This window comes from Notothenia coriiceps, unplaced genomic scaffold (genome assembly GCF_000735185.1).
Source record: "Notothenia coriiceps isolate Sejong01 unplaced genomic scaffold, NC01 NC01_scaffold00037244, whole genome shotgun sequence".
Classification (NCBI taxonomy): Eukaryota; Metazoa; Chordata; class Actinopteri; order Perciformes; family Nototheniidae; genus Notothenia; species Notothenia coriiceps.
In genome coordinates this window covers 13,848,174-13,859,865 of record NW_011369945.1, presented here as the reverse complement: position 1 = coordinate 13,859,865, position 11,692 = coordinate 13,848,174, and the positions used below count along the sequence as shown (strand labels likewise).

Below are 11,692 nucleotides of genomic sequence, written 5' to 3'. Positions count from 1 at the left end.
ACACACACACACACACTCTCTCTCTCTCAAACACAGGCACACACACACACACACACACACACACACACACTGAGGTTCAGCAGAAGCAGGTGGAAAACTATCTTCCCTCTTGAATGTGTCCACACTCTGCAGCTTCAGAGTGACTCTAGACCCAGGGAGTGTCAAGAAAAGGTATTTCTCAACTTTTTTACCACATTAGAACATTTATATCTAACCTTTTTGGTCTAAAATCCGTTTAAAAAACAATATATATATATGTTTGTCTTTTCTTGATACAAGACTTCTGTTTCTTTCCCCTACACTGAAATGTTTCTCTTTAAAGTTCCTTAAAGAGGCTGTAAGTTTCCTTTGTGTTTCCATAGTGTCCGTGCGGGGGTTGGAATGTTTCCCTGCAATGCTGAGGCCTGTATTCAGGCTCCATAGCTCAGGGTTAGAGCACTGGTCCTCGTAAACCAGGGTCGCGAGTCGATTCCCGCTGGGGCCTTGATGATATTTATATATAAATGGATACCATGTTTTCTAAAAGATCACACTGCACATAAATACTAAAGAAACACTATTGACGGCAATAAGGTGCAACTCTAAGCTATAAAAAGGTCTCCATAACAAACTCCCTATCTGATCATGTATGGTGAAATGAAAGGGCTGTGGTTATATTTTTTTACTAGATATCAGTAGTTTATATTTCGGCCTCTTTCACAATAACAGCCTTCAGATTTAAAAACGAAATTTTGCTCGTTTGTCTTGTTTGACTTAAAAGACACCTGACTTCTCTTACCCAGAAAACCCACGTTTAACTTCTCTGTCAATGATTTTTTTTCTAGCTAGCAATCTCTTTTCTCACAAATATTCAGAATCAGAAATTCTTTAATAGTCCCGAAGCGGGGAGATTTACAGCAAAAGTGACGTAACACAATTATAAAGTAGTTTACATAGAATGAAACCCCTCTGTAATGGTCTCACATGCAGTGACATGTGTCCTCTGCTTTTAACCCATCCTAGTACCAGGAGTCTAGTACTAGGAGCAGTGGGCAGCTATTGCACAGCGCCCGGGGAGCAATGGGAGTGGGGGGGGAAGGGGGTTGTCCGGTGCCTTGCTCAAGGTCACCACGGCAGGGCAGGAGGTGAACTGGGACCTCTCCAAGTAGCAGTCCACACTCCATATTTAGGTCTGTTTCGGGGACTTGAACCGGCGACCCTACGGCTCACAGTCCAAGCCCCTACTGACTGAGCCACTGACCGTTTACTTCCGGAACATAGTGACATCACGCAGTTCTTTTGGCTAGCGATTCAAAACATTGTATGTGATAGGCCAAGGGGCGGGACGTTCCGAACACACAACAGAGCCGGCCAACTAACCAATCAGAGCACACTGGGCTCTGGTTTCAGACAGAGGGTGAAAAGAGGTGCTGCAGTACAGGCAGTATGAGAAAAATAAAGAGCTTTTTGAACATTAAAGCATGGAAACATGTCACAATGGAGGCATAACATACACATATGAACGTAATAATGATAATAATTGGCCCCTTTAACATCGGTTCTGTTCGGTTCACCAATAAAGAAGACCAGTTATGTGCCGTATTGCGGCTCTATAAAGATTCTACTTTACATTTACAAGCTGGTACTGTAGGCGTCTTCATCTCTCTCTCTCTCTCTCTCCCTCAATCAATATTCCCTACCATTCCTTCATCCCATCTCATTTGGTCTCTTGCCATGTTTCTTCTCCTCTTCATCCCTCCATCTGTCTCCCTGTCCATCTCTCCATGTATGTCTCTTTGCCCTTATCTTCTCCTGTCAGTCACTGTGCTGTGTGGCGACCTGTTTAGTATTCGCACTCAGTCTCAGTCACTCAATCACACACACACGCTAGCAGGCTGCAAGTACTACAGATAATGACTTGTGTTTTCTTACATGGGCAACACATTAGATGAACAGACATGCAGTTGCATACCATCACACACACACAGATGACAGTCCTTGGCTCCATGCTTTAATGTGCAGGAGGATACATGTTATGGTCATGCCGGTCCAATGTCACAGTCACTTTATATTGAGGGGATGTGTTTTGCTATTGGACGATAGGAGCATCTGGGTAATTTCTACCAAGGACATTCAGAAGGACGTCAGCAGACATTAATTTTTCTACCGGCATCCAGTCCCTCAACCTCTTAACTATCCAATCCATTTTAACACAACAGCAAATCGTTGTTCAGCCAGTTGAAAAATAATTTGAGGTCAGTTAAATGTTAATTCAATTAATATTTAACATGTTAAACACATTTTAACATATTTTATAATCATATACAATAATGAATACCCTGAAGGCTCATCATGTGCTAATCATCACAGCCTACAAGTGTTATGATGCATTGAAGTACACATTTTTGAAGCAGTGTGATTGCAATTAATTAATGAATATTCCCTCTAGACGGCCTCCGCACAAGCAGATAATTATTTCGCTTAAGCAAAAATTAATCCACTCATTCTTTAGCTTCAAGATTTGTACTTATACACTTAGCTAGACAGAGGGTAAAGGTGAGACTGGATATAATAGAAAGAAATCTAGTTACTGCTGAGTTCTATGCTGTTATAGAAACATGAAGAGTCCACACACAAACTGTCAGTGCAGCTAATGTCAGTCAATTCAAGTGTACACATACACAGAGTTTGTGACATTTTTTAATAAAAGATTATTGGTAGATAGATTGTGCTTCACATTTACATTTTGTCATTCACCCACTCACACTCCATTCATACAGAGCAATGTCTCTTGCTCAAGGTCACTAACATTCACACATGGCATGCCATCGGGAGCAAGTCAGAGTTAAGCATCTTGACCATGACTGCCCAAATATTCCTTGTAAGGTAATGTTTAATTTGTTGTCAAAATCAAGCTCTTTAAATATGTACCTCTCTCGTGATACAAAAACATTTTATAATAAACAAACTGAACCAGAAAACGCTTCAATCTGCAGATTAATATGCAATCCAGAAATAGGATATTCAGGAGTTCTGCAAAAAGTGGATAGGTATCACTTTAAAGCCTGCAATTGTCAAAAAAAACTGAATCAGATCAATAATAAACTTGCAAAACAATCAATACTATCAAATCCTAAGCAGACACACATCAAGTGGTGGAAAAGTACTCAGGTCTTATATTTCACTGAAGAAGTACAGTAGTTTTATTGATAAAATGAACTTTGTGCAAAAAAGGTTAACCTGTTAAGCTTTTTATTCACGAAACTGTGTCTCAGGGCTTCTTAACATTTAATAAACTATGAATGTGTCATACTCATTTAACGGACTTTATAGACATCACAACACGGAGCTTTATGGAGAAAACACGGGAGAAACGTCTTACCGTTGCTGTTTTCTGATCAAAAGTTGTGTTCAACGGCATTAAAACGAGAAAAACGCGGCTGAAGGTTAACCCATAGGTTAATCCTATGTGTCTGCGTCATTTTGAAAAAATTACTGATAATCCATCATTCAATTTTTACGTCAAAAACTGAGTTTTCATATTAGCTGCTAATGATAGCTACCTGTTTTGGGTATTCTGGCTACGCATCACTCTCCCTCCTTATTTGGTAACGTGTGTGTGTATGTGGAACTTCCCCTCGATTATATTGGCTCTAACGGTTAAAGAGAGATGTCAATCATCAAAATCGAGCAAAGGGAGCCAGAGATAGGGCAAATCCACCCAAATGACCCCAGATGTGAGTTTATTTAGCTAAATCTCTCTAAAAAGGTCAAATTTAACTTGTTTTGCATCAATCTTGATACAGGGTACTTACAGTATTATATGTTATAGTTTGGATTCCTAAAGCTTTTAGTCTCCGATCCCATCATTCAAGAGTGGTTTTCACTAAGTAATGTTTTTTATTTGGACGGACACTATAATTACAAAATGTTTACTATGTTCAATCTGAATTTACTTTAAAATAAAAAAAATCTATATTGATTCTGACTCTTCTACATCCAACTCACAGGTTTATTATTGCTTTGAGAAAAAAGATTATTAATTTACCCCTTTTAGAAGTGAAGTTTGATTTTCGAGCCTGAATAGCAGATGTATGTTAAACAATCTTTAATGTTGTAGTTTTACAATTTGGAGCCAACTTTAGATACATTTCCAAATACTGTGTGTATTAAAAATGTGAGTATTGCGTCACATCATGTGTTTTTACATGTACAAAGTAACTAATAACTATGAGCGTTAAATACCAACAAGTCCTCCAACTCATACGACCAAATAGGTCAATTGTTCAAGCGCTTATTACGACCTATAATCACCTTTTAAAGTTTTCGACGTCTAGTGTTCCCGTTGACTGCAAACGCTCCGGTGGGTCGTATATTCACAAATAACCTTCTCTGGAAAATCCTAATTTGTAGGATAGTTTGGCCATTAAAATACTTTTAGAATCCACGTCCAGTGGATGTGTAGGATTTAGTTTGATAGATATTATGAAGATTATTTGAGGTCTCGCCAGGAGAACGTGTATGTCTTTCCCCCTATATAAAGTTAGCGTCAACCCTCACAGGGTGAAAACAGTATTTCCGGTCTCTAAGTTTTCATAATAAAACCGCATTCCCCTCAGAGTCAAATCGTTTTACAGTGATATCTGCCGCACTCATCCACTAACACACATCAGTTTATCCTTGTTAATTACACTACATTAAGTGGTTTAAATTCTGTACACTGCTTTTCGGTTTTTCCCATAGGTTTTTCCCCTTCGATTCTGAGAGACACATTTCTTTTTTCAGAGGTTTTGATTGATTCTTAAAACTGGAAGAAAAGCCGCCAAAACTGAATATGTGACATGAATCATAAATATATCAGCAATTAAACAACATCTTCAATTTATCTTCACACAATACGTCTCCTTGCAATATCAATAGTAATTCGGCTGGCTTTTATATTTGATCCAATTGATAGGCTATATTTACACCATAACAGTGCACAGCTGATAGACAGGGACTTATAGTTTTTAAAGATACCACTGATTTTCTTTGAATTAAAGAATGTATATACTGAGTTGAGAGAATATTCAGGGGTTTTGGGTGATGGGAGACACATCTATGGAATCAGAATTTCAATAGCTTACCATTAAATGACGGATATACCTTTCTATACTGGAAAGTAGAATTTATTGTGTTAACACTGTAAACTTGACAGTTTTTTAACCAGCACCGCCTAGTGGTTAAAGCACGTTATTGAATTATTTGTTATGTTATATTTGATGAAAACATTTAAATATTAAGAGTAGCCTACATACAAAATAGGGGGAAAGTAGAAGGTCAATGATAGAAATATAGAATAGAAAATATCAAGAAGATACTGTAGTGATCTCTACAATAAAACAGTTTAGTGCAGGTGTAACACGAGCACCAAAAGTTAATGCTGAGCACAGAATTATTTATACGAATCAGTTTCAATCAAACCTCTCTAGTGTGCAGAAATGTAAGTGTGTGGACCAGCACATCAGAAGTTTAGGTCGCTCAGGGGAAAATGGATACTGTGCAACAAAAGTGAAAAGACACAAAGCAGACTTTGTTCGGAAAAGTTAAAGAAAGCTAGAATATTTGAAGAGTTTGGTTCCAAAACGTGATAAACGCCGAAATCAGTATTGTATTTCGTCGGTATTGAAAAGTCAATATTGAAAAGTCAGTATTGAAAAGTCAGTATTGAATTTTGCGCAAAACGCGATAACTGCCGTGTTATTCCGTCCTGTTTTTCTCACTTTCTTTCCAAACAGCGACAAACGCCAGTCCACTAAAATCGAGCAGGATTAAGTCCTTTTACAGCTGATCACTGTCAAATAAGTTCAGCGGAGAAGTCCAAAGGTTGACAACAGTGATATGCAGAAGGATAGGGAGGTCTTGAATATCATTTGCTGACCGAAGATCATCCGACAAAGATTCCTGTCTGCAACGCCACCATTTGCAGCGTATTGGGTGAGCTTAATTTTGATTTAGGAATTATATTATTCATACAGGACTGCCCGCTCTTAAAATGTGTGGATCATTAAACGACGCTATGTTGATGTGATAGGCTAGACTACACAGGCTAGATAATGACAGCTTAATCCACAACAAGCACATCACTGGCTTTTCAATGCAGCCTGATGTGTAGCCTATATCATGAAGTGAACGAGGCACAGGTAAGCTTTTCTGTTTAATCTTTAATGTTTAAGTGTCTTGCTATTTTTTTTGAGCACAAATGCCCTAACCTAGTTGGGTCATCATTGTTATTTGATAAATAAGCCTACTGCAAGTTGAATTAATGTAGAAAAGTAGGCAGTAGCCTAAGTAGGTACTTACACACACAATACATAGGCTACATAAATAGGACTATATAGGCTAGGTTTGCATTTAAAATGTATGAATATCTGCCATTTAGTTGTCTGATGCACTGCTTAATCACAAATGCCCTTGTTGGCCATGTCATCTGTCATTGTGAATGGATACTGTGAATTAATAAATTAAGCAATGAATGAAGCAATGGATGAATTAATTAATGTAGATAGATAAATAAATATATAGATAAATACATACATACACACATACATACTACAAACACACCTACATACTGTACATACAAACAAAATGTCATTTTTCTGTCATTCCAGGTATTGACAAGGATCGTGTGTCTCGAGTGGCAAGGTATTATGCACTCAACGCTACAGCCAGACCAGACCTCAGAGGTGGTGCTAGTAAGGTGGCAGAAAATGATGCCAAGAAGCAGCACGTGATGGATCACATCAAAACGTTTACATGTAGGGCTAGCCATTATTGAAGAAGGGGAGCACCTGGCCGGAAATACCTATCCTGTGACCTCAGCGTGAAAAGAATGCACAAGCTATTCGACCAACAAAACCATGATGTAGTCAGCTAATCCCTGTATTACACGGTTTTTCAACAGCACTTCAACCTTGGATTCGGGCATCCTGCCACAGATGCCTGTTGTTCATGTGCCAGGTTTCAACTGAGAGTCAAGGACCCCAGCTTGACTGAAGAAGAGAAATGCAGTGAGTCTGCATCCTACACAGGAGACAAGCACGAGTGTTCTATGATTTACTGGGGCAGGTAGATCATGATACAGTGACCCTTTGCATTAACATGATGCAGAATTTGATACTCCCCAAAACCGCCATAGGTCAGGCATACTGTTCCAGACAGCTCTACATGTATCTCTTTGGTGTCTTTATTCACCATGGGACGGGAAGTAAGCAAGCAGTGGATACAACCCTGTCTCCTAAAAATTACGTTCCCACAGAACTAAACTGCATTCTCAAGTACGTTTAGCTAAACGTATTTTTTCCACATCGTTCGTTATGAACGTATCTCAAAATACTTTTATTTTCTTCATATCTTCTAGAAACATATTTTCCCCCACGTTACGTTTCTATGAACGTAGTCTTACCTTGTGTGGTGTTCGGTCATTTGACACCGATTTCCATTATTCAATGAATAAACAATCTTAAGGGTATTTTCGTTCACCTGAAACTCAATGTGCCGAGGGCTTATTTATGTGAAGACAGTGGAATTTTTTTTTTTTTTTTCACTTATGGAAAAATACCCATGGCATTTATGTCCTTCATAGAGGTTCGGCGTCAATATGACCACGGCTACACATCCCAGGGACGACAGACAGAGAAAACACACACCCACACACCACGCCACACACACAACACCACACCCACGCATTTGTATGGCTTGAGAAGCTGTTTGATCCTGGTTTTCACCTTGATCTTTACCCCATTTGTAGCTGTGTACACAAAACTTCCTAAATCTTATAACCTTTCAGAAATGTTTCAACATTTCTACATTTTCGCCTGTCCCCCTCGCACCTGCCCGCCGGTGGAAGGATCTAAACAGAGACCATAACCTCACTTCTACATGTGTATCGTGCAGACTGCATCTCTATAGGCAAATGACCAAAAGATATTCTGCTCAGAGAGCCTTGGAGCTAATAATGGTGAGGTGAGTGGAATGTCATTGAAGACCGGTGAAGTGGAACAGGAATGCATTTCGAAGATGAGGATAATGTGGGGTAAACTCACGATTGAGCAGCAATTAGAAGATGAACTTGGATCAGGGGGAGCCAGCTGCTGGAAAACCCCCCAGCCAGCGCCAGAAGACCCCCACAGTCAGCTTCTGGGAAGACCCCCACAGTCCAGACTTCTGGACCCTCAAAAGGACTCCAAGGGCATCAGCTGTAGCATTTATGCATCAGGCGGACATGGCTCTGAGTCATAATAGTCCTGCATCTTCTATGATCGACATCACAGATATACTGGGATTTGTATCTCTCCCATCCATTGTGTTTCTACGGTACCTCTTGTCTTCAGATTAGTGTACTATGCGTGTTCTCTCACCAGCTATCCACCCGTGTTCTTCTAATAGCATTCCACTTCCTCTCATTCCATTATTAGCTCCAAGGCTCTCTGTGTGAACTATTTTTGTGTTATGTCATTTTTTGACTGCTGCATTGATATGTTTTGCTCTGAGATCGTGCACTGCATATTGTTTTTACTTACTTGTAGAACTTGTGAGGTTGTATGTCTTTATAGTCNTTTTTGGTATTGTGCCTAGAAGAAGAATCAGAGGGATGAAACTCTCTTTAATGGTCACACATGCACAGAGGCCAAATGTCACTGTGTGTGCTGTGTGCTCTGCATGTGTGACCATTAAAGAGAGTTTCATCCCTCTGATTCTTCTTCTAGGCACAATACCAAAAACTGAAATAAAGCAGCTAAATGGAATTCAGACATAGGCCTATGTTTAAATCTTAGCATTAACACAGGTGTCTTTTATACTTGGATGTTTCTAGGAGTCTTTTTTGAAAAAGTCTAATTTAAAATAGCTTAAGCTACATCTCTTTGTGACATTAATTTTCTCTGTTCTGCTTCTTGTTATGCTAATATTAGTTAGCATTAGTAGGCTAACGGCTAACGTTTCACTTAAGCAACACCAGTTTCCTGAAATTTAAACAAAACTAACAGCATGTACATCGTTAATGTCATGAGCAACACCTGTGCTTTTCCTGGGGCACACGGCAATATATTTGCCATGATTAAGGAACGTTTTGGGCAGGACTTATTAATCACCACAACTAGAAACACCTGGTCCCAATGGCACTCAGGCAAATTGTATTTTTATTTGAGTGCACGGCCTGTCTACTGGAACAAAACTCACCACCTCCTTAAAATCAACTCAATTATACCTTTTGGACATTTCAGAAATACGATTATTTCAATCCACACAACCTCAATAGTATTTTAATTAATCAGTCAAACTACTTACCCTTACTGTAAAATGCTAGTGCTTTTGACATGCCTGTATTTCAACACAGTCTCACGGCATTTCGTGTTATAGTCACGAAATTAATCTATTGATTCGTGTTCACCAACAAGATTTTCGCATTTTTTTCGTGTCACACAGAACGATTTTAAAAGCAATGTATTTCTATTGGTAGTGTGTTTCGTGCCTGCACCACGTCTTTTTGTCCGGTCGGGTTTTGGAATACCAGAAGCTGTGTGGTTCATAAAAACATTTTCTTACTCAATATCTTACCCTAAGCCTAACCCTTTTATTTTAAATTTTATAATGTCGGAGTTTTCTTGCCGTCCGTGAGGAAAGGAAATGGCTCAGAGCCTCAGAATACTGAAATCTGTATTTTTTTAAATCTTTGTTTCCTTCTAATTTGTTATTATTTGGAGCAGGCACGAAACATAGACATTAACTAGAGACATTAACTAGATATACTGTATTTTTTTAAACCTCTTTTTCCTTCTAATTTGTTATTATTGCTTTTAAAATCGTTCTGTGTGACACGAAAACAAATGGGGAAATCGTGTTGGTGAACACGAATCAATAGATTAATTTCGTGAAATGCAGTGAGACTGGGTTGGCAGTTTAGTACAACTTGTTGTTGAGCTAAAGAGTGGTGAAGGAATGAGTCCTTAAACCTGGAAATGAGTTAGCATTTAACTACTCCCGTGTTCCCTGCTTCTATGTCAAAGATTTCTTAACATATTTGTGTCCAGTAAAACACAGATCTTATTTTGGGTATTTAACCACACTCGAGACACTAGAGATTTTTCAACCTTTATATATGACATTAAATGGTGGTGACGTGAAGTCATGTGACCCAGCTGTAGTTCCTTTAGTGTCGGCTGTGTTACCTGGAGACGTGTGCGTTGTGTCGGACCCGGGTGTGGCAGAGCAGGTTGGGCAGCCTCTGAGGAACCAGAACCCGGATCTGTTCCACGGAGCTGCACAGCTTCAGGATCCCCACGTACAGACCCGGCTTCGCCCCCTGAACACTGTGCCTGTGGAGGGAGAGCTTCTCCTGGAGAACAGGGAGGAAAGGTATGGCGTTGGGAATTCCAAAAGCTGTTAATAGGAGTAAGTGTTTGGCTGCTGTAAATTGAGTGTCTAATTTTGTATTTTATCTCTTTAGGGCTTTTTTTTAGGGGTTGTTTGAAAAGCAAAAGAGATTCAAACACGTCTCATTGATAATGTTAGGAAAGTCAATCAATGTAATAACCCTAAACTTCTAATCAAAGTTGCTGCAATTCATTCAACAAAACATATTGAAACCTCTTTTTCTCAAAAGAAAAAACTGGTTTACTTTTGAACTTGTGGATTTGAGAAAACCTAAAACGACACCCAGGTGACAATTGCAGGAAGTGATGATAACCCAAAATGATGTTTACAGTCTAAACCAGGGGTGTCAAACTCAAATACACAGTGGGCCAACATTTAAAAAATGGGTACTAGTGGAGGGCCGGACTGGTTCAATGTTTATTGCAAAACTTATTGAAATGAACTTATTGCACATATTAAACCTGGAACTAACAAAGCTTAAATGATTGCCTAAAAACAACATGAAACATTAAATAATCAGTTGCATTCATTTCTTATGGCTCTATCTGCAGCTTTTCCACAGTCATTTCTTATGATTACATTTTTCCACAGACCAACAACAGCTTCATTAAAACTATTTCCCTCAAAGAGAAACCAAACATGCCCTGTTGTCGTGAGAGACAAAGTGCAGAAGGAAACATCCATTAAAGTCAGTGTGCTGCTCTGTGATGCTAGTTCAGATACTTGGCATCTCATCTTGGGTGCAAGGTCATCAATGTTTGATCTCAGGCTCTGAGCTGAGGAGACCCTCAGGATGGAGTGAAGGTGTGCGTGCAATATACCGGCGGGCCAGATCTAATAGGAATTAGAAATTATCCTGCGGGCCGAAAATAAATCCACCAAGGGCCTGATTTGGCCCCCGGGCCTTGAGTTTGACACATGTGGTCTAAACGAATTACAAATAAAGAACACAAACTAAACAAGCTTACTTTGAGCTGTTCATAAAGCATGTCCATGGAGGTGGGCTCGGGCAGCAGAGGGGTTCTGCTGCGGTTCTTCTCCAGACGGGCCAACGGGATCCAGTGGAGCGGGGGGTCACGAAGGCTTTAAGCGGTGTGGAAAAGAGGGGGTGAAAAAATTAAATCACAAGGAACTACCAATAAAAAACTACAGGTCGAATAACTGTGCCTGTGCCTCACGTCAAATGTAATAGACGTTGCTTTCAAAAGACATTCGGACACTCATTACAGACACACATTTCTTTAAAAGCCTGTTGCCTTGACTCCTCTCTTTCGAGTCCCTTAAGCTTTGACATGCTCAG

The 11,692-nt window shown here is 39.5% G+C and overlaps 1 long non-coding RNA gene across 1 annotated transcript; it reads right to left on the bottom strand.

Annotated features, from left to right (window-relative positions):
• Positions 1-10,187: 10,187 nt before the first annotated feature.
• On the bottom strand, positions 10,188-11,487 carry LOC104964773 (uncharacterized). Its single transcript, XR_800468.1, has 2 exons — positions 11,361-11,487; positions 10,188-10,354 (listed from the first exon to the last, which is right to left on the bottom strand). It is a non-coding gene; the product is annotated as an uncharacterized lncRNA (long non-coding RNA).
• Between the last annotated feature and the right edge of the window lie 205 nt (positions 11,488-11,692).